The sequence below is a fragment of the Rhipicephalus microplus genome, chromosome 5, assembly GCF_043290135.1.
Source record: "Rhipicephalus microplus isolate Deutch F79 chromosome 5, USDA_Rmic, whole genome shotgun sequence".
Classification (NCBI taxonomy): Eukaryota; Metazoa; Arthropoda; class Arachnida; order Ixodida; family Ixodidae; genus Rhipicephalus; species Rhipicephalus microplus.
The window spans coordinates 35,317,461-35,343,919 of NC_134704.1; the positions used below are offsets into that span (position 1 = coordinate 35,317,461).

The 26,459-nt window shown below is 49.4% G+C and overlaps 1 protein-coding gene across 1 annotated transcript in view; it reads right to left on the bottom strand.

Annotated features, from left to right (window-relative positions):
• The window catches only part of LOC142817725 (uncharacterized), a 461,268-nt gene that overhangs the window by 345,662 nt on the left and 89,147 nt on the right, over nt 1-26,459 (bottom strand). The window lies entirely within an intron of this gene.

A 26,459-nucleotide genomic window follows, 5' to 3' on the forward strand; every position in this document is an offset into this window, starting at 1 on the left:
GCCGGGCCTGACGACAGATGAGTGTCTTCGTTGCATGTCACGCCCCGGTAAGTAGCGTTGATGAAAAGCCGCAGCTAATGAAGCCAACATAATCATAGGGGTCGTTACCCGTGATGCTTTGCGTGTACCGAAGTAATTGTGATACAGACGCGAAATAAATAAGTCTGGCTAAAAGAAATCTTGCCGCCGGCAAGGACCGGGACTGCAACCAAAACTTAGGTCCCTGTCGGCGTCAAGTTGTCCTTTCGTCCAATTTACGTCCTTCCCATCTATGTCACAATCACTGCAATACGTTTAACACAGTGCAATGAACGTTCCATATACTTTCCTTCGCTTCATAATCTGGACGCCTTGACTATGGTGTTGTGCCAAATAAAGGAACGAGTCCTCAAAGTTGTTTTTGTGTATGCAAGAAAAGTCACAGTCTCGCCAAAAGGACGAAGCAATGAATGTGATAGCAACGTATTTGAATGCGTTGGTTAGCATCTTTAGGAGCAACATTAATTCTGATCACATGCACTTGCTAAGAAACCAAGTTTCCTGCGGCGCGGCCACAGTAAATGACCACGACAAGGCTGGTGCGTAACGACGGCGTTGATATACGAAGTGAGGCTGGCGGTCAACTCATTTAGATTGGATCTTACGTAACTCTACAAAACGCTGGTGTAAGATAACACGGCCGCTCTAAGTACACGTTTGACACCGTTTTTTCGAGTTGAGAGGGCAGCCTGTAGAAGCTCCTACCTGCTATGGGGGCACCAGCCGCGCGCTGATCGTTGCCGCAATAGCGCGGCTACCATAAGCGCCCCCCCCCCCCCCCACCCTGTTCGTTCAGGAGATAAGCACGCGCGCAGACGACCCAGGCCGGAAAGGCCATGTTTTCTCCGCAGAAATAGGAGGCTAGGGCGACGACGACGGCAAAAACTAGCCGGAGACAGTCAATATAATTGTTATGAAAGATACACCTGCATGGGGCCTAACTGCGTCGGTTGCGAATGACGCGGTAGCTTCACAATGGGAGCGTGGAATCGGTGTAATGTCACTGTAGCAGGAAAGGGTGTTGCAAAGGCTGTGACAAGCTGTTTTTTTTTTCGTGCATCCCTACTCCACAAATAACGTTATCACACACACCCGCACGAAGTCACGAAACTTCACAGAAAATCACTAAGGAATCACTGAACCGCATCCGTGCTGTATCTGCAGATTTCACACTGGGTGGAACTGGTGCAACTTTTCCAATGGACCAGCCAACTTCGATTGGCCGCACAAGCAGTCACTTCCTCCGATAGGAATACAGCAAGTGAACTGCGCAACCAACACCGCCAATGCCTGAACAATTTGCGTCTCTATACACTTACTAGACTACGCCGAAATGATGCCACTTTGCTTTTACCGTTTATGGCTGACAGTGGCTTTCATGAAGTCATTCTCCTTTCGAATAGGAATGGTTGACAACCTTTCTTGCGACAACTGTGGTGTACCTAGGAAACATTACAACACATCTTCTGCGACTGTCGTCGCTACAATGCGCGGAAAACATCTTTAGCGGCCTCTCTAGCTCGCATAGATCGGAGAATGATGACGGCAGAAACGATTCTGTAATGTCGATCTGAGAGGGCATTGCGGGTGAAGGTGACGAGGGTGGTGCTCAACTTCTTGAAGGCAACACACTTGCACCAGCGAGTATAAACTTAATGTGCTTTGAAGACTTCACACTGTGAAGTGCGACTTTGTGTGCCTGCTCTCTCCTGTCTCTTTGTATACGCACGCTTTTTAACTCCCCCACCCCATTCCCCAATGTAGGGTAGCATACCAGCCCTTCTAAACTGGCTAACATCCCTGCCTTTTCTTTCCTTCATGTTCATTCCTTCCTTGCTTTCTAATAGACACGGTCCCGTGTTAACAAACGCTCCTCGACTCGAAACTGGACCTGAAAAAATTCTTAAGGAGTGTTCTGCGCTATGACCGGTTCACGATATAGCAAGTGTGCCCTGACGCTGTGGTGCCGTAGACCGGCGCCGCCCGCAGGAGAGCTGTTCAAAGTGCACGGCAAACTTCGCCAGCGAGGCATTTCAGCTTTCGACAAACATAACCGCTCTTCCGAATGCAGTTGTCCACCACCTAGAATCTATGAAGCGGCTGCCGTGCGCTCTGTAGCATGTAAGCTCCGAACGGATGTTTGCATTCGCTTTGGGCTCATGTCCTTAAGCTTCGACAACACAGTACTGGAATCGATTCGGCACCGTTTGTGAGAGCCGTATTCAAATAATGTTGTACGTAGGCTTACGAACCTTCCCAAATCTCGGAGGGCATACATTACGCGTTTGTTAGTTGTTTCTAACCCTCGACAGATGGCGCCACTCATCTGGAAGCCAGTTTTGGGGCACGATTAGTTTTACGAGGCGCTTTTGCGAATACCAGAGATGCTATAACGCCCTATTAAGTGCTGCAACCAAGCCCGAGAACAACACGTACAACATCCACATTTTTAGCACGAAGGAGACTCGCCTGCTGGATTTCGAGCTGAAAGGTTGTGTCGCCCGCAATCTCCGATGCCAGCGTAGCTCTCGCCGATCGACCCGCCATAGGCGATCTCCTGAGTGGTTCCCCGTCCTCGGACTCCTTCCACAGTGTTGATCGCGTCCCCCATCTCAACGAATACACGCGTACGCTTTCCGCAACGTCGAAATTCTGAAAATTCGTCGAACAACAACGTAGTTCGGACAGTACCGGTGAAGTGCAGGAGAAGTTAGCAGAGAGGCTTGTACTGTTCTAACAGCACCGTTTCATTGCTCTAACCATTTCGCTTCGCTGATCGAGCTCGAGGGTGTTGGCGGCGTGCGGCGCTCCGTAATATCTACTGTAATTGGGCTACGTGCAATGCGCAAGAAAAAACTATATATTTATTTTGAGCTCGCTCAAGCACATTTTACAAAAATTACAAACAGCATTCGTATCACCATTCGGCTAATTCGGCTATAGTGGTTCGTATCACCATTCGGCTAATTCGGCTATGGTGGCTAGAAGGCATCACCTAAATCATCTGGGATATTAGAGTGACGCGAAGTTGAAGAGCTTGTTGCGGCTGCTGACGGGCACAGCAGAACCGTTTTACGCAAATATTTCACTCGCTTCTTCGTACACAGGTCAAGTTCTCGCACAATAGTGTATAATAATTCATCTCCAATCATGAGAAACTGGTATAAACGTCCGAACTATTTACTCACGTGTCGCCTGGATGTCCCTGTTTCCTTGCGATTTTTTTTATCACACATACATAAGGTTCTTCTGCCACACTACGGAGCTGATTTTCTGTTCGTGGCCTAATGTGTGGGTATTAGTTGTAATGAACACACATGTATTGTTTGTTGCTTCCACTGAACTGCCATTTGTGAGACGTTTGCCCTCCTTTCTAGAATCACTTAATCAATCACGTGCGTATTTTTGCACTAGCAACGCCTCCTCTATTTGACAAAATAGAGGAGGCGCTGGTACTGGTGACCTCGGGAGCTCCCGCTCCTCCTCTGAGTAAACAATGCCGTCTGAGGGCTCCGTTAGCGGTATAGAGTTTTCTAAAATTAACTAGAGGGGACTCTGTCACTGCGATCGTTCAGCGACCATGGGAATGAGGGGTAGTACACACATTTCCCTAGTCTTCGTACTTGCGGGCGGGGAATCGCACTTGTGGCTTCGTCTATTGCTGTGTTTCGACTTTGTTTCGAAGGAAAGAACGAACCCTTTTGAACTTCGTGACCTGGTTTGAAAAGGTAAGCCTAAAGAAATGAGGTGGTGAAGCACAATCGCTGAACATTTGCTTATTTTTGTTTCGTGAGAAAACAGCTCCAAGCCACACGAACACACACAGCGCCGAAAGCAGGCCAGAAGTACGAAAATTAGACAAATGTGTGTACTACCCATCATTCCCATGCTCGCTGAAGCGCCGTGCGTTGCAGCTCCCATAGACACTAGCGCCAGAGTTCTCTCTAGTGTGTATTAGAAACCTCTATGGCTGCCTTCTCCCTTTTTGTTGCTTCCTCCTCCTCTATGGCTAGCGGGGCCTTTTTAGCTTTATTTTACCGCAGAAATGAACCTAAATAGAATTGAAAGGAAAGCAGTGCGCGCCAACACAAGCAACGGGAACCCTGAGCGGGCGCCATGCGCAGCAACGAGCCGTCTGCAATGTGTCGTCTGCTAAACACAAAGGTCTTTGCAAAGCATCGATCTCGCGCGGAAGGAGTTAGTTTCAATGAATTTCTGTATTATAATAACTATGTCGCTTATATTTAAGCAGTTTTTTTACAATTAAAACTAATATAAACAAATATACGATCTGCTGCGAAGCAGTTACAAGCAGATGGCGCTCGTGGAGGGATGCAGTCGTCTGCAACATTTTGGTCGTCGGCAGTATTAGGTTCGTCTGTGAAACATTCGTTGCATTCGTTCTCTAATTGCACGTACGTTATTCAGACAAGGGAATCTACTCATCGAAAGAGGTCTAGCGAATGAAGGTAAGACTCAGCTATTGTGGTTTTCTCTTCTGCACTGTTTTACACCTGTTTACCACGTTCCAGTGAAATATTTCTGTGCGGGAACTGAAAAAAAGAGTAGCCCGGTGAGAATTCTTTTCCTTTTCTAAATGGTCGTTGTCTCAGGCGAGCTATTACCGATCTCATTGCCACCATAATGATATTCACGCTGCACGTACGCGTGTTGGCATCTTCGCTGCGTCTATAGAAGGGAAAGAGAAACGCGCCCTGCACCGCCCGCTTGCATATTATAGGTACCAGGTACCGTTGCCAGGTACATCAACATGTGCGGCTCTGTCGACAAAACCCATTATCAAAAATTTCCTCCGCTACACCACTGTATAAAAAAAGGCCTACTATAGTAGTTTGGTGTGGCAATCAAACAATAGTTGTTCTCGTTTCGATGATCCCGGAATGCTTTGGAAATAAATTTTGCCATAATCTCTTCCTCCTTCGTCTTTCAAGTGAGTTGGCGAGGAGGATGCCTTCGCGAAGGAGAAAACGCTGAGTGCAAGGGGGGGGGGGGGTGTAATGAGAACGCCCCCCCCCCCTCCCGTGCGCACGCCTATGGGTACAAAGGCGACTATATAAAGGCGAGTCGCAGCCACATCAATTCAAGCTCAAAAAGCCCGATTGCCATTAAGCACCGTAATCGAACTCACGACCTTCTGGCTAGCGGCCAGAACCACAACCATTGCTCCACCGCTGCGGACTTCTATAATTTTCTGTGACATTTTGTGAATTACTGGGAGTGTCTATGATTGCATTGTTTGTAGAGTAGATAAGCATGGTAAGTGATGGGTGGCAGCTGTTGCTACAGAGACTTTAGCAGGCCCCGGAAACTCAGCGCTAGTTTCGGTTTCAAGGCACATGCACGCTCGTAGCGGTTGCCGGTTTCCCAAGATCTGGTTGAACGAAGTGAAGTTTATGTGGAAGGCCGCGCCTTTTTTTTTTCTTTCTGCTTTCACAAGTTTTTTACAAATAAAGAAATTCGATACTACTGTAAATAACTTTTCTTCTGTTCATATTGTTACGGATGATATGTACGTCACAGTAGGTATTTTTTTATTTTAATGCCATCTATTGAGCAACTCATAAACTAGAGGTGGCTACATAATATACTACTACGAATACAGAGGAAGGAACGACCCACGGTCTAAGGAGCTTCGCCCCTAAAATACGAACACTTATACACGTAAAATCAATTAACACCTTCATCACGTGCTCAGGCTCAATCGCGACATGAAGGTAATCTTTTTGTTAGCCTATACTATTCGGTAATATCTACTGACGTGCTACTAATGCACGTGTCTCCTGCACGCGCAATGTAAAAAGCTTCGAGGACTTCGCTGTATAGTCTATCACACATTGAACCAAGAATTTTGTCTCAATAAGAATCGGATGTGGTGAAAAATTCTTAAGGATCTGCCCTTGACAAACGCTCGGACGGATCCCTAGTCCTATACCTCAGTTAAGTTGCAGCGCTTACAGTGATCTACGAAAAGGCCGCCCGCGTTGTTCTTCACTGTCCAGTTGTGTTACACAAGTTGTGTGCGTTATATGACACAATAGATGGTCGATGTCATGAAGTTTCATACAATAATACCTAGAGAAGAATCTGGCGCTGCGATCGTGTACCCTCATGGGAATTATGGGAAGTGCAGGCTTCGGATTGGATCGCGTTAACCAGTGAACTGTCTACAGATCTTTTTCTACAGTTTCAGTCTCGTTCTTCGCGTAGACTGGGTAGTGGGGTGGGTGCAAAGGACTGAAGCTGCGCCTTTGTTGTTCAAAGAAGCTGAAAACTGCTAGGCCTCTCAATGTACTGCAACGCTGGAGCTGCATAAGTCGTTAAGCGTAGCGTCGTCCACTCACCGCTGCGCATAGATGTAGCGTTCCATGATATTACATCAAGTTCACGTTCGTTGTCAGTGCGTCTTGGCAAAACTCGTTGAAATCAACTGCAAAACCACGGTGATGCAAAGTAGGCGCACCGCCACGCCACGCCCGGTTCTTGGCCGATCCCCCTTTGTGGGCGAGTGCCAGCAAAGTCGAAGGTTCATCATCATCATCATCATCATCACCATCTACGGCACAAAAGCTCCCAGCCAAGCCACTTGACATGCAAGACATTACCGCTATGGGAGTGCCACAGACATCACCACTGTGGAAGTGATCGTGGCAATCGAACGACTGCTCATCTTTTAAGTGCCGTTGTCCTTGCTTGCGGTAAGTAATCTTTCTCAAAATTATGCGGCAGAGACTGTTTCGCCCCTGTTCGGCGTAGCAACGAGAGAAAAGCCGCTGTTTCGAGCATTAGGTCGCTGCTTTGAGGACGTAAACAGACTACGGTCGAGTTCATGTGGCCGGGAGAGGGGACGTAGGGTACAATTCGACGTTCAATTTGGAGCGGCGCGCCGCGCGTTGAGTCGTGCACCTCGGGACTTCAAATAAAGTTCCGCATCCATCCATCCACCGGGAACAGGCGTGCACGCTAGAGTCTATCAATGAGCGGTTGCCGTTGATCAAAGTGCCTTTGCATGTTGTAAAACACATGGCATACTAAGGGGGGCAAGCTGTGTGCTAGTGGCGTGTTCAACTGCGAATACCGCGGTACGGTGGCATTCTTTGCGGTATTTTCTCACTGTGCGCGCCCCCCTCGTCTGGAGCGAGATATGGACTCGTCCGTTTTCATGGCAACCTTCTTCGGCGTTGGCGAAATCTCCTGCAGGAATTGCTGTTTGTACGCTTTGTTTGCCCCATAATGAATCGCTGCGTTCGCAAGTTGCTTGCGGCTTCATCTTCCTCGTTGAACGCGTGATATGCAGCGTGAGTATGGGACACAGTAAGTTCCAACCGTCATTTATTATGAGAAGGGTTTATGAGTCACATTATCGAGACAGTTATACCCGCCGAAAGTGCCATCTGCAGCTGAATATTGACTGCGAGATCGCCAATAAATTTTCCCATACGTTCAGGTGTAACACGAACATTATTAACACAATGAGACCCAGTGAACATTATTCGTCCATGACATGTTTGCTGGACTGTGTTAATGCTGTGTATGCAAGGAAGGGTAACTAACTGGATTCCCAGAGAAGGGAAGCGGGTTAGGGGGAGACAGAAGGTTAGGTGGGCAGATGAGATTAAGAAGTTTGCGGGTATAAATTGGCAGCAGCAAGCACAGGACCGGGTTAACTGGCGGAACATGGGAGAGGCCTTTGTCCTGCAGTGGACGTAGTCAGGCTGATGATGATGATGATGATGATGATGATGATGATGATGATGATGATGCAAGGAAGATGCCAATGTAGTGCACGTCGCAGAACTCGCTCTTTTAGATACGCACGACAATAACATCGGCGCAGCGGACGAGATTTCAGCCATTTACGACACTTGAAAATCTGACGATGTACCACTGGAACGCTGACCACGGCAACCATGCACGCCGACCACGCCGTCAGTGGTAGGTCGGCCCATATGTTGCTGGCGTGCTGTGTCTTAGGGCCGGTTCACGCTAGCGGCAAGCATGCCTCGTCGTTTGACGTTCTCAGGCAGCCGTGCGCGGCTGTTTGCTTCGCGCACGTCTGCCGTTATTCGACATTCGAAAAATGGGTCCGAGACCCGTTTTCGTGCCGTTTGCCGGAGATTGGTTTAGCCAATCAGCGACGGAGGAGCGACATGGCGGAGCCAAATACACCTGGCTTTGTTCTCAGAGTACGTGTTGTTCCCAGGCTACGTCAATATTCAATAGAAAATTCAATAGTGAATTTTCAAATTCAATAGAGAATTTTCACCTGTCCAGTATTTAAAAAAAAAGCGCACAGCAATTCAAAATGACGTCTCCAGAGCAGGCGTTTAGACAAGTGGCGTCAGCTATCCAGCGTTAGAAACAACAAACAAACGCGTAATGTATGCCCTCTGAGATTTGGAAAGGCTTGCTTTGGCCTAGGACATCAATTATTTGAGTATGATTCTCAAAAGCGGTGCTGAATCGATTCGAGTACTGTGTTGTTGAAGCTAAAGGACATGAGTTTACAGCAGAAAGCCTCTGAGATTGGCCAAGCGACAGTGTCACGATATGACGCATCACATGACATCGTCGCTTGGTTTAGGGTGGGCCAATACCAGAGGCACTTGCAAAACCTCGTGAGGTGAAGTAAGCTTTAGAGGGGTGGGGGGGAGGGAATCGACTGAGAACAAAAGGGAAATTGCTTTCGCCTTCTCGTCGTCTCGGGTGAATGCGAGTGGATGGGACCGTGTAAACTTTTCACGACCTATACCAGGCGCGGAGGTAAAGTTTTAATAACCTCGGTGCTCACTTCCTCGAATGACAAAAAAATTATCTAGAAAACAAACAAACACCACCATTTCAGACCTCTCGTGCCACAGTTACCAGCGCAGTGCTTCAGCGGCCTGCGTCTCGAAACCTGAGCGGAAAAGGAGTCTCTCGGAAAGTAATTATCAGCATAGGAACGGCTATGCCGTACTGTAGCCAGTCGCGTTTGAGCATGGTTGCTATAGGCGTTCTGCCTTGTAAGTTTCGTCCCACCTTGGCTGACCGTAGGGAAAAGGCGTGCGCTTGTCCACAGCTGCTTCTGAATGTTGGTAATAAACTTTATTAGGATCCAACGAGGAATTACTGGCCCGGGCTAGGCATCCAGGAGCTGTCGTTCGCTGAGCATCGTGCGATGTCTTCGGCGATAGCCCTGGCTCGCTGGACAGCCCAGATTTGGTCCACTGCACGTGGGCTGAGAAGGGCGGCTCGCCACCACTCAGCCAGTCGTCCTGGGGTACACTCACGCTCGTCCGAGTAGTGGTGGCGAACACCGCAGTCGCACTCCCAAAGTATATGCGCCATGTCGGCTGTCTCGTGCCCGCACCATGGACAGCCGGGTGACGGGGGCAGTCTATGCAGTTGTCGGGGATTCTGAAGTGTGTATGATTCTGAAGCGCACGTAATTAAACTTGATTCTGAAGTTTCAGTTGCCACAGCGTTGATCGGAATATTATTAAGCATGTTACAGTGGGCCCTGCAGATTGACTTTGTGTACATGTCTTTTTTTTTTTCGTTTTTTTTCTTTCAAATTGAGACAGCTAAGCTGGTACACGGGACCTCGAGCTTAACATATCGGCTGATAACATTCGTAGTATAATTATTACTTGGGCTATTGAACTTCTTAAAGGGCTCCTTGTCACTGCGCATAATTTTGTGAGTCCAGACAACGCGATTTTCGTTCTACACAAGTGCGAACTTACATATTCTCGCTGCAGCTTTGCAACGTGCAGACATCTAGCTATACCGAGTGTTCCAAAAAATGCATTACTTTCAGGGGTGAAGCTCCTTGTGACCTAGCCTTGTCGGTGGCCGCATCCATCGCGCGAATATTCGTGGAAGTGAGGCACAAAAAAAAAACAGACTAATGTCACTCGAAATTGCGATGGAGCAATATAAAACCCCTACAAGCGCAAACCCTTTGTACTAGCTGGCGACTTCAAGCTATGCCACCGTTCAGTCGAGTTTTCCAGTATGACTTCAGCGCCAGAATACCTAGCCCAGCGTATAAAAAAAGTTGGCTGCGTATCTGCAAGTTTCACTGCAAAAAGGTTTAATTAATGAATTTCAAGATTTAAGGAATTATTTTTTCAACATTTGAAAACAAACGTGCTTGATTTCTCTAAACAGTACGCATTATCTATTCATGGAAATAACATTACAGTATTAAGTGAGAAACACTTAACGCTTTGTCTTCTGCGGTGCTAGGTGCGTCTGTCCAAGTGGTCTGCACCCAACGCACCTCTGCTCTTGTTGTGTGATGTCGAGTTATCGGAACGTGACGGTGTGTCCACCTAGCTTCTTCACCATTTTACAGTCGACTGAAACGAGTTTAGGCAAGACTCGCTCGTGAAAAAAACATGAACTTGATGCAATATCCTGCACTGGCACGAGACGCTACTTATATGCGCAGTGGTGAGTGAACGACGCTTCGTTTAAACTGCCAAATACGACTCGTGAAGCTCCACCATCGCAGCAAATTAAGAGACCTAGTGGTCTTACGCCTCTTCGAACAACAAAGGCACTGCTTCAGCGCTTCTCACCACACCTCACTACCCGCGCTGCGCAAAGAACGAAACTGAAACTGTAGAAAAGATCTGTAGACAGTCCGCTAGCTAACCTTATCCAATCCAAAGCCTGTACTTCCCATAATTTCCATGGGGGTACATGACCGCAGCGCCAGATTGTTCTCTATTGTATGAAACTCTATGCTTTGGATCTATCTCCGCCCACTCATGACCGTTCACCTTCGTGCAGAAGCAAGGTAGGAAAGCACCCGGTTCAGTCGCACCCGGTTCAGTTCAAAGAGGTTTAATAAAAAAAATGCTGGAGTGGTAATTACTGCCCAGAAATAAAGCTGTACCCACCGTAAGATGGCGGCTGCGAACGCCATCTTACTAGAGGCATGATCTGCTGTTCGCGTTTGGCCATCGCAAAGGAACATTTACCTTGCACGCCCAACGAGTTTAAAGTTTTTAGGGTCACATAAGTGTTTAAAGTTATTAGATGCGGAAGCATCTTATACTCGCGCCTTGTAGTGCGCCGTCCGCACCGTCCGCGCCGTCCGCACCGCCTTAGTTGAGCTAATTCATTACGTCTGATACAATAATCACTCGTTCTCTGCTACTGCAATATTCACGCGTTCATCAAGTATAAGGTTATTTGTTGCACTTCAAAAGCATACATGTGTCCGAGTTAAAACGGTCAAAGTTTCACATTAAATGCACCAGGAAGGTAAAGTATTGGTACGGAAACCAGTAACACAAACATGAGCTTGTACGGTAAAGTTAGCTATTTAAAACCTACGCGAGCGTCGGTGCACACTGAACCATGCCTGTGTATTCAGGCATGTGTCTAACTCTGTTACCAGCCACTAAACTGTTTTAGCGGGACGGCTCAGTGCTCTCCCATAGTTGAGTACGAAGTACTCAAAATCGTTCAACATATTAGATGCGGAAGCATCTTATACTCGCGCCTTGTAGTGCGCCGTCCGCGCCGTCCGCACCGCTTCTCGAACATTCGACAGCTGACGCGCTCGCATGCGCCGTCGCGCCGTCGCCCACCATCTGTGCCGCGCGCGCTTCTCCTTCGAGAACATTCGACAGCTGACAGCGCATGCGCCGTCGCGCCGTCGCCATCTGTGCCGCGCGCGCGCTTCTCCTTCGAGAACATTCGACAGCTGACAGCGCATGCACCGTCGCGCTGTATATATACTCAAGGTCGGCGCTCGCTCGCTCAGTTGCCGCTCGTCCGTTGGTTCGTCGCAATAAATAAAACACCGCCCTTTCGCATACGTGCCGTACGTGTTCACTCATTTAACACCCCATTTCACAACCACGTTAACCAATTTAGCCATCGACCCAAGTAAGTCGCAATTTAACACCCGTTAACCAATTACATGCTTCCGCATCCTCCTCAGTGTTCCCCCGAGGGAAGCTGCGGGCAATTTTTTGTACTAGTTTTCTTTAGTAAGTACTCAATTCAGGGCAAACTTTATAGGAGATTTAAGTCACCGATACTCGTCTCTATAAGTTATTTCATACGACACAACGATCTTTTTATTTATAATTAGCGCAGCGTGTAGGTTAACAGATCAAGGCCTCGTGATCTCCTATTGGGCCCCTCCAGAAAGGAGCACGTTTCTGAGATCTTCGGTGGGCGAAATCTGGCTTCACTATTGCTGGCAAATAATTGCGGCAGCTTCCACTCCATTGATGCGAAACTTTGAGTCCTGAGGTGCACGAATCAACGCGCAGCGGGCCGCTCCCGCATTGGGACAGTCGGGCCAAGCCCTACCGCCACATCGTGGGCCCTCTGGACAGCCCACAGTTCATCCCCGACATCAGAACTCTTGATAGCGGATAACCACTTTTCTCCATTGGATTGGTCCGTGCCCCGAAACTAGGGGCAACACCAGAGCATGTGGTCATAGGCTAGCGATTCGTTTGCAGTGCCTGCTAGAGCCATTTAGGGGAAATTTCAGGATAAATTTTATGCAATAAAGTCGGGCTGCGATACGAACCCGTCTGCGGTAGCCTGAGAGTCATGGCCTGCGCTTGATTTAACCACTCCTGCCGGCCACCTCGCGGGCCCACTTCGTGGAGATTTCGTGTCACGAAACTGGCGGTGCCATCTCTTGAGTGCACGGCACAAAAGTCAGGTGCATGTTTCTAAAGTATTTTAGTGATTTTAAGCCATTTATTGCAATTATTCCTTGGTTATCTCCATTAATTATAATATTATTGTATTAAGCCAGTGTCCATCTTTCAATTTTGCACGTGATCACTCCGCATTAGCTAGATATACGACAAGCCGGAACAGTAAAAAGCTACGCACCTTAAATAAGGGCAGTGTAATATTTTCTCGTTAACTTTACAATTCTTTTTTCTGTAGTGACAGACATCTCACGGTGACTGGAGATACCAATTATTACAGTGATCAGTGAAATGAAATCAATTTTTATTAGCGCTGATGGGAGGTCATGTCAAGCCCTTCTTATACGAAGAACGTGTCCCCGCTTTGACGTTTATGGAAAAGCCACTTCTGCTGATTACTGCGGAGTGATAAAATTCGACTGTCCGCCATGGTGATGCAATGGTTACGGTGCTTGGCTGCTGACCCCAGGGTCGGGGGTTCGATGCCAGAGGTGGTGGCATTTCGGAAGATAAAGGCGACATGCTAAAGGTCCATGTGCTGTGTGACGTCAGTCAGTGCATGTTGAAGAACACCAACTAGTCTGAATTTCCGGAGTCCTCCGCTACGGCCTATTTCTTGATCACACTGTGGTTTTGCCATGCAAAACCCCTGATAGTATTATAATGTTGGTCGGCCAAATTTACCGACTGAACCGAAACTGAAGCACAGATGAGCGCAACAGACGATCAGAATGACGTCGCTGTTCACAACTACTATTGCAAACGTTGTTAGTTCATTTTTACATCGAGAGCTGCATTTGCCGTATTCTCGCCCTTTCGCCGTGACCGGTGGCCGCACCGCGAGCTGGGCCGTTGCCTAGCAACCACCGCTGCTGGCAGCGCCTCCCGTCGCGCCGTCTGGCATTACGTCAGAGGAGGAGCCGGTGAAACCACATTGTAACAACAGAGAAGCCGGCGTCGCATAGTACGTAAAGAAGGGGCGGCTCGGTGGAATTCGTCAGCAGGTATGGAAAGTGAGTCTTAGAGACCGAAAGAAGCCGGGCTTCGTCGTCGGCACGAAACCAAAAGGAGGCAGCGGGCTGTAAGGATCGAGGAACAACCAGCTGCACACCTCGAGGAGCGTAACCGTACAAAGAACCGAGCTGAACAATAAGATTAACCGTACCTCTCACTACGCACATCCAGGCATAACTGAGTTGCCCCGCAGCCAAATTTTATTTTTTTAACGTAAGTGCGCCGCACGCCCTGGAACGAAGTGGATAGATAGTTGGTGGAACTGTTCTCACCCGTTCTAGATCTCTTATAGGAGCACGGCTGTAGCGCTCGTCCACGTTTCGGTTTCGCCGGCGAAATTCGTCAGATTCCATTTCGCTGATTTATTGAACAGCGCGGAAATTTTTGAGGAAGAGTAAAAAATTGATAGAATGACAGGAAGATATTATAAAATTGCTGAATTTTGGAAATTTCGAAGTGGTAGTTGATTTTTCGCAAAAAGTGTTCCAATGTCGCCGTTTGATCCGTTGATCCGACTACCTGTCTCCACTTATTAGATACTCAATTTCTTTAGCTGCTGCCACAATCGAAGTCTTTTATCGTGTTATGTCTGTCACCACAGAAGCAATTGTGAAGGCAGCACGCAAATGTTGATTTTGTCTTACTTTTTTAGGATTTTCGCACACATTGCTTCAAACGCTATGCATATGAAAGTCATTATTGCTTTTCCTACACTGTAGAGCGTAGCACGCTGTCTGTGCCTGGAGAACACTACATGTAGCCTTTTTGTTCTCTCTCTTTCTCTCTCGGTTATTTCCTCTTCGCAGGTATGTGGACTGAGCTATAGAAGACAAGCGAACCTAGCCCGAGATGGCACACATTGAATTATCGGACTTCGGGCCTCCGTACGGTTGGCTCATCCTCCACCAAGAGCTCGACGTGTTTGGCCGGCCTAGCGAGTGCAGTGTCGACGGCGAAGCCAATAATGACGATGGCGACGACGACGACGACGCCTCTTCATACGTCCCGCTACTGGATGAATTTTTGTCACGTCGCGAGGGCGCCGCTGCCGAACTTCCACCCTGCCCCCCTGCCGTCAGAGTCGAACAAGATGCTCGACCTCACCACTGCCGCTTGATCCACGGCCTCTGCTTTGAAGGTGGGGAAGAGATAAGCCTCGATTATCTTGGTCCTGGCTACATGAATGGCTACGACTCCGATAGTATCAATTCTACAGACAGTTCTTCGGCAAATGAGGCCCAAGCCGAACGGAGCATCCACCACCAAGACAGCGGGCACCAGCCGGAGAATGACCGAGCAGCCAACGGACCTGCTGTTGAAACACGTAGCGACCCCAAAGCTGCAGTTAGGAATCAAGATGGAGGCGACAGCACTCCGTCAACTGCGCTCGACTCGCAATACGTCGCGGCGGCCCCTGAACATTTCGGTGGTGAAGGATCATCTTCAGACGCTCGTCCTACCGAAACAATCTTTTCGGCCACTCGAAGTGCAGCTCGTTGTTTGCCGTTAGTCGTGGGAAATGTGCCGAGTAAAGTGCAACGCGTGCGCGGTGCCCTCACTTCTTTGCTTTCGAGAAACCGAGACACTTCCGCTCAAGTGAGGGCAGGTGTTGGGGGACGAGAAGCATCAGTGTACGAGCTCGAGTGTGAGTTTCATAGAAGCGAACACGAACCCGCTTCTCTCCCAGTGCGCAATGAGTCGAAGCACAACCAAACAGGACACGCGAACCTTGGCGGCGAGCCAGGCGGTGAAGAGTCGTCAGTACACTCCGTTGGACCAGTGCTTGAATGCGCTAGCGACTACTACGGCGGAGATTTATGTTCAACAGAGGCGTTCTTTCCAGCAGCTCTAAAGTCAGGCCAACGTTTGAATAACGCTTCAGAGAAGCAAGAGACTCGTTTCAACGACGTTCGCATCAGCGAAGCCACACCGCCCGAACACTGTGCCTGTAGCTCCGAGCTCTCTGGGAGCTATTTCGGCAATGTGTGCGTGACGGCTGACTCGCCTGCAGAAATCTGCGACAGTTCCATCGAGCTCCCTGGCAAAGTTGACCTGAACGTCACAGACGATGTACCTGCAAATGAAGTAACTGTTGAGAACGCAACCTATGACGTTGCGACTTTGAATGACATGCCTCAAAAAGCAGAAGAAAACTGCTGTCGTGTGCCACTTCAGGTCAGAAGTAATTACGATGAAGTATGGTTCGCAAGCACATTCGCACCTCAGAAGATCTGCCCCGCACCAACAAAAGACGATCACTGTTCTCTCGAAAGTTTGGGGGACAGAGGTGGTGGTGACGGCGCAGACAGAGCGGTTACCTTGTTGCCGAGAGTACGCCACGATTACGCTGAGCAATTTCGAGAAATCAATTTGAACTCGTCAACCAATATGTTTACACGTGAACATGGCATCGAGAATGCACATCAAAGCGCCAGCGATATGGAACGCGGCTTGAGTGTCGGCGAAGCCCCAAATGCTGTGATTGGACCCGAACATGGCAGTCGGGCATTATCACGGAAGTCGATGCATGTACGACAAGCCTCGTCACGCAACGATGAAAAAGAAAAGTACAGAGATGCTTTATGCACTCAAGCGGCCTTCCCAGCTTCTTCAAAGCCTGGTCATTGTTCGGCAGAAAGATGCCAACTAGAGTATTACACCGGTGCAGGCTGCATGGTCGATTCAGTGCCAGCAACTCGTAACAGTAGCACAGGGCTTTGTCATCCAGTTCATTCAAACTGCGTTGTTAAGAAATGCGAAACGGAGTCCGATATTGACAAAGCAGGGGGAAACATTGCCGTTGAGGAAGAGACATATCGTGCCCACGATGCACAGAGCCCTGTGACTCAGCCACAGAACGTGTCTTCACTGAAGCACAGTTCGGTGACGACACATACGGGCGCATCCGATGGTGACGTTTCATACGACGCGACGCCTGTCATGCTTGAATGTGCCGAATCGAGTAAGGCTAAAAGCATGCTGGAGAACGCATTAACTTCAGCCCTGGCTGTTTCGTTGCCAGGAGCTCGTGACAGCTGCATAGCGATGACTCTCGAAGCTGATCCCAGTTCCTCGGAGGGCCGGGCTGAATTGTACCAACAGATCAAAGAGGGTGACGAAGACATTCCCATAACAGAATACGCGCCTGCAGACAACGCTTTCGTTCAAACTCGAACAACTTTATCACCGGTAACCGATCTCGAATCGCAATTTGTTGCTTGCGTCAAGGTGCCAAGTGGTGTCACCGAGGTCAGTATCCCCCATGACAAGGCGCCGATCATAACTGGTGTCAGTGAGTCAAGTGGAGCTATTAGCATTTACGAAGGTGTCTTATCTTCTGTCGCACGCTCGTTGTGCTCGGAAGCTCTCGACAGTTGTCTCCAGGTTTTTCGGGGATCTGATTCGAACGTTTCGGTTGACCAACAGATAGAAGAAACAAGCGAAGTCGTCACGCAATATGCGTCTCAAGACAATGACTCAGTCAGTACTGAGACTCAAAATCGAACCATACCATCACCAGAAGGCAGCTCTCAATCGCTGCATCCCCGTACTCGAACACCATTTTACGGCTTGGTAGAGGATGTTTCACTGAACAAGACACCTGTCGTAGGTGATTCTACTGACACGACCGGACGCGCTTGCGCTAGCGCGAATGTATTGTCATCAGCGCGGTCTTCACTGTCGGGAGCTCTCAAAAGCTGCGCTGAAGTCTTTCATGGAGTCAATGATCGGGTTGCAGAGATGGAGGAAGTTCTCGTTGGAGAAAAGCCATCTGAAGACACTGAACCACTTAACTCGTCTGTTGAATATCAAGACATGCCAACTACAATGCACAATACTGAAACGCCGCTCATTACGTGTACTCAAGCACAGCCTGACACGTCCGCGAAAGATACCGTATCTGGTACGACACCCGTCACGCATACTGATACGGAATTATGGAGAAGTACGGGCGTTCGGGATAACTGCACTTCGGCCCCGCCTTCATTATCGATAGTTCCGTGTTCCTCAGATGATCAGTGGAATGGAGAGACAGCTAAGGTTGTCGTTACGGAGACCACATCGAAAGGTAAAGATGCGTCAAACCTAAACGCTGATGCTCTGCTTGCTCCGTGTGTCCAAGCACAGCCTGGTGTCTCAGAAGATGATGTCCCATGCGACGCGACACCCATCATATATAAAGCTATTGAATCAGGCGAATCCGACAGGACTTTTGAAAACAACGTGTGTTCTCATGTTCAACTGATTGAAAGTCATAGCGCTGATCTACGACCAAGCGACGAAAATGTATCCGAAACATCGCTCATTGATTTGCCCCGTCGAGAAACCCCGTCAAAAGCCACTTCACAGAACTCGAGAGACTACCAACCACCCGAGGAGTCAACGCACCAAACGATAACTCGACGGCCTCCAGACACCACCGAGTACATCAACACCATGTCCTCTTTACCTATGTTGGATTTTTGCCCCTCTTCTCACGCCACTTCCCCAGCCTCGGGTCGGTCGCTACAGCCGTCCACACCATCGCGTAGCGAAGGAGAGATTCGCTCCGATGACGAATGTGATGGCACCCTTCTTTCGGGCAATTTTGCCGAACAAGAAGCACTAGGAGACGGCCATGTAGACCACGAGTACGAGCCGGAAGATTTATCTCTCATAGCGCACATGTCAGAGACCTCACTGAGCGAAGGTGAGATTGTCGATTCTGTCAGTGACGAATCGACTGTGCTCCCCCCGTCGAACGAAGATGAGACGTTTGGGCACAAGCGTTCGGTGAAGGCGAGCATAAGCGCGACGAGGTGCACCAGCACTTACACTGAGGACGAAGATAAAACTTCCGATACTTCTTCGTCATCTACACTGCGACCCAGTCCTGCACCTTCTTCTACATTCAGACGAAGGTGCAGAATGGGTTCGGAAAACGACACCGTATGCCGCCCCTTTTCACCGTCGCTTCCAGGATCACCGCAGCGAAAAAATCAAGACTCCCGGACTGCGAAAGCAGCCACGACTTGTAAAAAAAAGACGTTTTGCGCCGAAAACATTTTCACAGCATCCGTCCGTTGCGATAACAATAAGAATGGCTCTGCGTCAAGAGTGGCTTCAGCGTCGTTTTTAAGATACCACAAGAAAGACAGTGCTGAAGATGATGGGGACATTTCAATTCCCTTGTTGCTAAATAAGCGTTTCAAGGCAAAAAACGCGGAAAAAGCGGAGCAGTTCCAGCCGCGCTTTATTCAACCAGCATCTTCTGGAAATGACCAACCAGACCGTCCCGATGACCAAGACAGTGACTTTCCCGCCTCATCAACTTCAACGTTGGCGCTAAGGAAGGTAGGGCAATGGAAATTCGAGTACGACGCTGACATGGTGATTCCCTTATCGTTGCCAGTTTATCAGGCTCGATCAAGCGTGGGAGACTCAGTCGGATCAGCCCACAGCCCCGCAGGTTCAACTACAAGCCCACCTCTTGCGCAGTCCGACGTGAGTTGTGACAAGAAATCAGACTCCGAGCCCGACTCTTCACCACTGTTTCCGTCGTTACCCACTACGGAACTTGTGCCAGGTGAAGGCGAGGCAGCACTAGATGAACTGCCTCGACCAGGTAAGCAAAACTGGCGTAAAAAAGACTGGCGTACGAAAAACTGTCGTAAGCAAACCTGTCAAACAAAACGTGCTCTACATGAAAGACCACTCGGACGTTCTATGAGCACTGCCAGCGTAATGCACTGGCTTTCGCCAGAAGCATCCGGGCCTCCGGGACGTAAAAGACAGGCTTCATTCGTGACTGAGGACCCAGCAGAGAACCGCGACAATGAAGACCCGGAGTGGGAACCGATGCGCCGACTCACATGCGACGAGGAGCGATACTGGGCCGTCTCCAGGGTGTGGCACAGCAGGACAGCCCCAGAACCCCAGGAGGACCTCACGATTTTTCACTACCGCCGACGCCGGCTGGGTATCGCGTGCTTGGCGCGGCCGTCATCTCGCAGGCATCGCAAGCGCAAGGCTTCGCGCGACTCCGAACGCGACTCGGACGAAGCCAAGCGTCGGCGACTGGACACCGAAATATTCGACAGAAAAATCGAAAAAGCCGAGACGGACAGGGAACGCGAGATGGAGAAAGCCCTAGAGAAGCTCGATCGAGGCCTGCGTGAAGTTCGAGAGGAAAGGAGAAGGCGTGAGCAACGAGACCATAGCTCAGCTTCGTCGTCTAGGAGATCCAATAGAGGGCGCTGCAACTCTTCTTCTCGCAGTCGAACTTATCGAAGTTTGTCGAGGCGCAGTCAGGGGCGTCGAAACTCGTCGGACAGCGACTGTTCGTCGAGAATCCGCAGGAGTAGGCGGTCTCGTTCCTTCCAAGACGGACGCGACTCTTCAACTGAGAGGTGCGGAAAAAGACGACATCCTTCGAAAGACACCGGTGACTACTGGTCCTCGCGGCGCCGAAGTGGACGTAGCCGGTCATCCGAGGACGGGCGACGCTCGACCTCGTTTTCCGAACGCGGCGAAGGTGGCCACTCGACCAATTCGCGCGGCAGAGAACGCACTCGACGCCAACGCTCCGAAAGCGTGACCGATTCGAGGAGTCGCAAGAGCCGCCTTCGTAGCCCGGGCAGCGGCGACTCGTCGCCCAGAAGACGCCAGCGAGCACGCCGCGACTCCTCCGAAAGCAGGCGGAGCAGGGGCCGCCTTCGCTCTGAAATCGACCATGACCATTCACTGAGCTACCGTCCCAGGGATAGGTCGGAACAGGGCTCACGGTACTGGAAGCGGCTGGAGCGTATGATCCGAGACGACTTCGAGGCGGAGAGGAAAGAAATCAGCAGCAGGTACAACGCCGATGTAGACAAGCTGGTAGCCGCCAGAAGGGAAGTGAGCTGCTTCGACGACTTCTACGTGGGCCTGACGCACACTGACCCGCGCATGCTGTCCGCTAGCAACGCGTGCGACTATGACAAGCTGGATGCGATGCTTAGAGAAATGGAGAAAACGTACGCCACGGCTACGCGGCGTTGACAACATGGTGCGAACGCTCTGCTTAGTTTCTCCGTAATTGCGTCAACTCGCTTGTATATTAATATTCTCGTTTTGTTTATGAATTCACCGTAACGGACACTGTAAATGTTCTGTATAAGTGATAAATTTTCATTGATCGCGTAAACTAGAACATATTTCTGTTCATGTTGCGACTATTCTTCTTCGAATATACAAAACCTTGTGTTTATATTATTTTATCTAGAAGTTTGTTGCTACTTGTTACTTTTTTTATTTGTGGTGCTGCGCTTGTCTTTTCGACAGCCGCCTAAGCTAAGCGTGTCGTTGCTTATGTAAATATGCCTTTCTACTATTTGAGGTAAACATCTTCCAAAACATTTCGCGTGGATTGTCATTATTTCTGCGCCACGAATCTGTTGATTTAAGGGTTTACAAGTATTTTTGTGTGAAATTATGACGCGTTATACAATCAAAATTATCTCACTATCACTTTTTGCAGTAAATATTCAGTATTAATTAAACGTCTGTAAACTAACTCGTGGGTCAGCTCACGGATCAGACCCGGATGAAGCTCTGAGCCCGAGTGAGTCCTTGTGAATTGTATTTTGGTGAGTTCGAGTCTGACTACGACTGAGAAAGATTCTGATGAGTCTTGAGTCCGAGTGAGTCCGGTCTAGGGCAGAGTGCGCGAAACACGAATAACGCGACGGGGAACACAAAACACAAGCGTCTTCGGCGCTTGTGTTTTGTACGCTCCATCGTGCTTCCGTCCTACTTTGTGGCGCCGTTTAGTGATTATGAATCCACGCGTTTCAGTCTGAGTGAGTCCGGTTGGAGAAAATTTCAGTCCGAGTGCGAAGTGAGCCCTCGGAGCAGAATATGTTTGGTGATCTAGTGCGAGTGGGCTCCTGAATTTGCGCCGACCCACGAGACGACCTTGGTGCACTGTGATTCTACACTTTCCTTTCAAATCAAAGTCAGCACACGTGATATTCACGGAACACGAACTAGTTGAAACTCGCCGGTATCGCGCGCTGAGGGACTTGGACGCTACCTCAAGCACAGCAAACGCTTCAGGTAGGTCTTCAGTGGCATAACCTCGAGCAATGTGTTCCAGAAATATGCATCCCGTTCACTTTCGCCGAACGAACGAAATATTTAAAGCACGCTGGCTACCATCTCTCTCAAGTCTTTTTTTCGTCGATCAAACGTGCGTTCTCGGTAAGTACGCATCATTTTCTTTTCTAACACATTCTGCCTACGCATATAATAGGCATGAGGGCAAGAAAATAAGAAAGAGCTTTAGTGATTTGCCACTTCTTAGTCGGCTGCTATTCGGCCAAAAAGTGAGTATGCTATTTTTACCAAGGCTTACTAAAACATTTGTTTCTGGACTCGCTTTGTTGGTAAATTTTGGGTGGTTTCACGAATGTAGTTCAAAACGATCTCTCACATGCAGATCGTGGATCGTCTCGCAGTTTCCATACTAGGGCTGGGACAAGATGTTTCTTTTTTTTCTCTCTTTCTTTGGAACCTTATGCGCTCACTATGCAAAAAGTTTGGGTTAATAGTTACTACCCGTCTGCTGCATATATAATACTCCTCAACTTTGGAGACCGACTGGACTCAAGTAGAATGTACATTGAAAAGAACACCCCTCGGATACCAGCCATATCCGTGTAGTGCACAGAAAGCTATTCGTGCGCTGCGCTACTCCAGTTTTTACTTTTCTTTCTAGCAAGGGCGGTCGTAGTGACCAATGGTAATCCGGTGCGGTAGAGATTGCAATGAAAGCAGTGGCGTATAGAGGTCAAACACGCGTGCTTCTTTTTGGTATACACTTCGCAGGGAAGGGAGGGCGACGACAATAAGCCACCACACTCGACAACAACTTATCTTGGCAGTGGAGCGAAAGCTGTGGAGAGGGGGCATCCGCACATCTTGTGTTACTACGCTAGTACTCCGGCAGCTTACAGCTCATTTCGGTTCGCAATATCAATTTTGGTACTGCTCGCTCGCTGCACCTTACACCCAGCATAGGCGTTGCAGATAACCTACCGGGTTGGTTTTGACGGCCACTGTCCGTCGCGTCTCACGTAAATCCTTCTCGGGGAACGACATGGCGCAGCTTGAGGCCGCACGTGGTGTAGCCGGCATCGGGGACGGCATGTTTACTGCGATGAGACAAGCGTACCGAAAGCCTTCCAAAATGTATTAAAAATTGAATGTGGGCAACACTATTTTTCCGCGAACGGCTTCCCATGATAGCGTCATTTTTATAATGACGAAAGATTTTTTTTGAGCAAGGTAACTACAAAAGTTTGAAAATAAATATAGGTACCATGTCATGGCGTGCGCGCATGTGAGTGTTTCGGCTGCGTAGCTTCCGTGGTGTTGCAAAAAAAAATGTCGCCAAATGTAGACATAGCCTTTCAGTGGCTTGAATTAGTTTGCGTTACTCAGTATAACGTACCTATCACGTGAATTTTCTACCTATAGTAGATTTAAGAATGAGTAGTCAGGCACGTAGCCAGAAAATCGTTTCATAAATGGAGGGTAGAGCCGTCTTAGTTGCCTATATGCATGTACCTAACATAAGTGTAAAGCAATACACCAAGAAAATAACAACCAATATATGTTGGTGCTCGAAAAAATCAATTCCCCCCCCCAACCCCGACCAGCTACGCCTATGGTGCGTTTGGTTTACACAACGCAGGCAAAATTTAAGAAAAAAAAATAGTTTAGTAGAGAGGCAACACCACGTGGGAGACCTCTTCATCATCTTCATCAGCCTGGCTACGCCCACTGCAGGAGAAATACCTCTCCCATGTTCCGTCAGTAAAATCTGTCCTGTGCTTGCTGCTGACACTTTATACCCGCAAATTTATAATCTCATCTGCCAACCTTACTTTCTGTCTCCCACTCGTGCATTTGCCTTCTCTTGGAAACCAGTCAGTTACTCTTAATGACCAAAGGTTATCCTGCCTGTATACACGCTACGTGCCCGGCTTATGTCCATTTCTTCTTTTTGATTTCAATTATGATATCGTTAACCCCAGTTTGTTCCCTGACCCACTCTGCTCTCTTTTTGTCTCTTAAGGTTACACCGATCATTTTTTTTACCCATCGCTCACTGCGTCATTCTCAATTTAAACTTAACCCTCTTTGCAAACCTCTAGGTTTCTGCTCCGTAGAATGTACCGGCAAGATATAGCTGTTATATACCTTCATCTTGAGGGTTAGTGACACATTACCATTCATGATAAGAGAATTCTTGCCGAATGCGATTTACCCCATTCTTATTCTTCTAGTTATTTCAATCTCATGGTTCGGCTCCATGATTACTACCTGTCTATAGACATATTCCTTTACAATTTCCAGCGTCTCTCCACCTATCGCAAAGCACTGTTTTCCGCCGAGACTGTTGTACATTACTACTGAGAGACCTAGACCGGGCTATCCAAATTGCTGGTTTTCAATAAAGTTTACTCCTCCTCCTCCTCTCCCTGCCGGCATTACGCACTCTTGCTAGCACGCAAGCAAATGCGCCAGCACAAGCAAGTTTCATTCTTCCATGCAGAGACAGTGCAAAAAAAAAGGTGAAAAGGCGAGGAGGTGAACCAGAGGTAGCATTGATTGGCTACCTTGCACAAAACAGGGGAGGGGGTGCCAATTAAGAGAAAAATTTGGTGCTAACGAAACCAAAACAGAAAGGGAAAGCCAAACACAACGTGACTGCGTTTGCTGAAGAGCGATAGCACGACGTGCTGTAGTAATATTTCTCGAAGTCCAACCAACCTACGAAAATTCATGGCCTCTGCGATCGACTCCGACAGCACGCCGTGGACTGCCGGAGCCAACCGGGAAGGCCGAGTGGCGCCTACATGTGCATAAAGTGTGCAGAGGGGGCACAGACAGCACGTAGTCTTTTCAACGCGTTCCAGTTCCAAATTGCCGTTCGGATTAGGGAACAATTCCTATTCAAATCGTTCGCATACCTTTCGATATATCGGGCGACTCTCGTAGTCGGGGAGACGCGCTTGGACGCCGGAGCGAGCGGACGCGCGTCGCATGCGCTCCGCCGAACGTGTGCTCTCGTTGACCGGATTACTTCGATATCGTCGCCGGCACTGTGTCGGATCATCAAGTTTTAACTGTCCGGGGAACCGCACACCCTTCCCGAGGCTGTAGAGCTTCTCCATTTTTTTTCTATCGCCTTCAGAAGAACCCATGTGAGCGCTGGGCCGCTAGGCCTAAGCGTCGACCCAGCTCGCCTGTGCGAGTACGGGTGACTAGGCCTAACGGCGGGACCCCTTCCACAACAATATGGACGCTAGCACTACGCCAACTGTTGACGTGACTACTACCGGATGCGTTCAACCTGCATCAGGCCCCAATGACACCCATGTTAACATGGAATCTCTCGACCTCGACGAGCTCACCTCGGCAAGCGAAGATGAAGTTGCCGTGCACCATCCTACATCGTCTGCATCGCTGGGACCGGCGAGCGACACCGACGCCAACTGGAAACTGGCGATTTCCCGTCGCCAGCGTCAACGCCAGAAAAAGTTCGACAAAGCTCGAGCGGAATTGATGCAGCCGGCCGGTCCTGCAAGCACTCCGCCCAGACACGTCAACGCCGGGGCAGCTGCGGCTGCGAGCACTCCTGCTGCGCAGGCAGACGCGGCCGGCGTCGCACCGGCGCGAACACCACCACCCGTAACGAAGCCGCGCCAGCTACGACGGAAGCTGCCGCCGCTTCCACGCACGGACATAAAGATCATCATGCGCCCGAAAAAAGGCCTGGCCATTCGGAACTTCACTACGCATCAAATCTCCCGAGCCGTAGCACTGGCGGGCAATTCACGACAACATTGTACAGGTGATCATTTCATTATACGTACTCGCCCCGGATCGAACATCATCATTGCCAGCACGCCACATGTTGAGACGGCCGAAATTCTTCGTCGGATCACCACCCTCACGCTTGAGAGGAAGACCCACGAATTCAATACCTATGTGGCGGCCCCTGAGGGCACCTTGCGGGGAGTTATTCATGGGATAGACCCTGGCACGACTCCGGAAGAACTCACCGCCAACCTCCGCGTGCGCACGCAGGGAGTGACAGTGCACAGTGCACGAATGCTTGGTTCTACCAAATCTGCCGTGATCACTTTTGAAGGCCCCCTTCTGCCCCGATATGTACTGTATTACGGTGGGGAGGTGGCCTGCCATCCGTACAAGCCGACGCGACAAGCCTGCCAAGTCTGCTTACAACCGGGGCACCGCTCAGACGTATGCCCCACGCCAAACACTCCCGTGTGTCGGCAGTGTGGTATCCTCAACCCCGTTGACGGTCACCCCTGTGCTCCCAAATGTCACTTGTGTGGAGATGCCCACTTAACGGGCGCGAAAGAGTGCTCTCAGAGACTGAAGGCCCCGCGCCCACGGCCACCTCCTCAACCAGCAGCACCAGCCAGGGGCCGCAACCCACATCGTAACCCACCCACTCCCAAACGTAGGTGGTTCAGCAAGGAAAACGAGACCTCGTGCAGCCACTCCCGCTCACGCTCGAGGTCACAGTCCTTCCCGCCCCTCCCTTCTGTGGAACCTGGCCAACAGCAGCAGCCACAGCAGCGACAGCATCCGAAGAACCAGATGACCAAGGGGCAGCAGCAGCAACAACCCACCTGTCAACAGTCCCAGCAC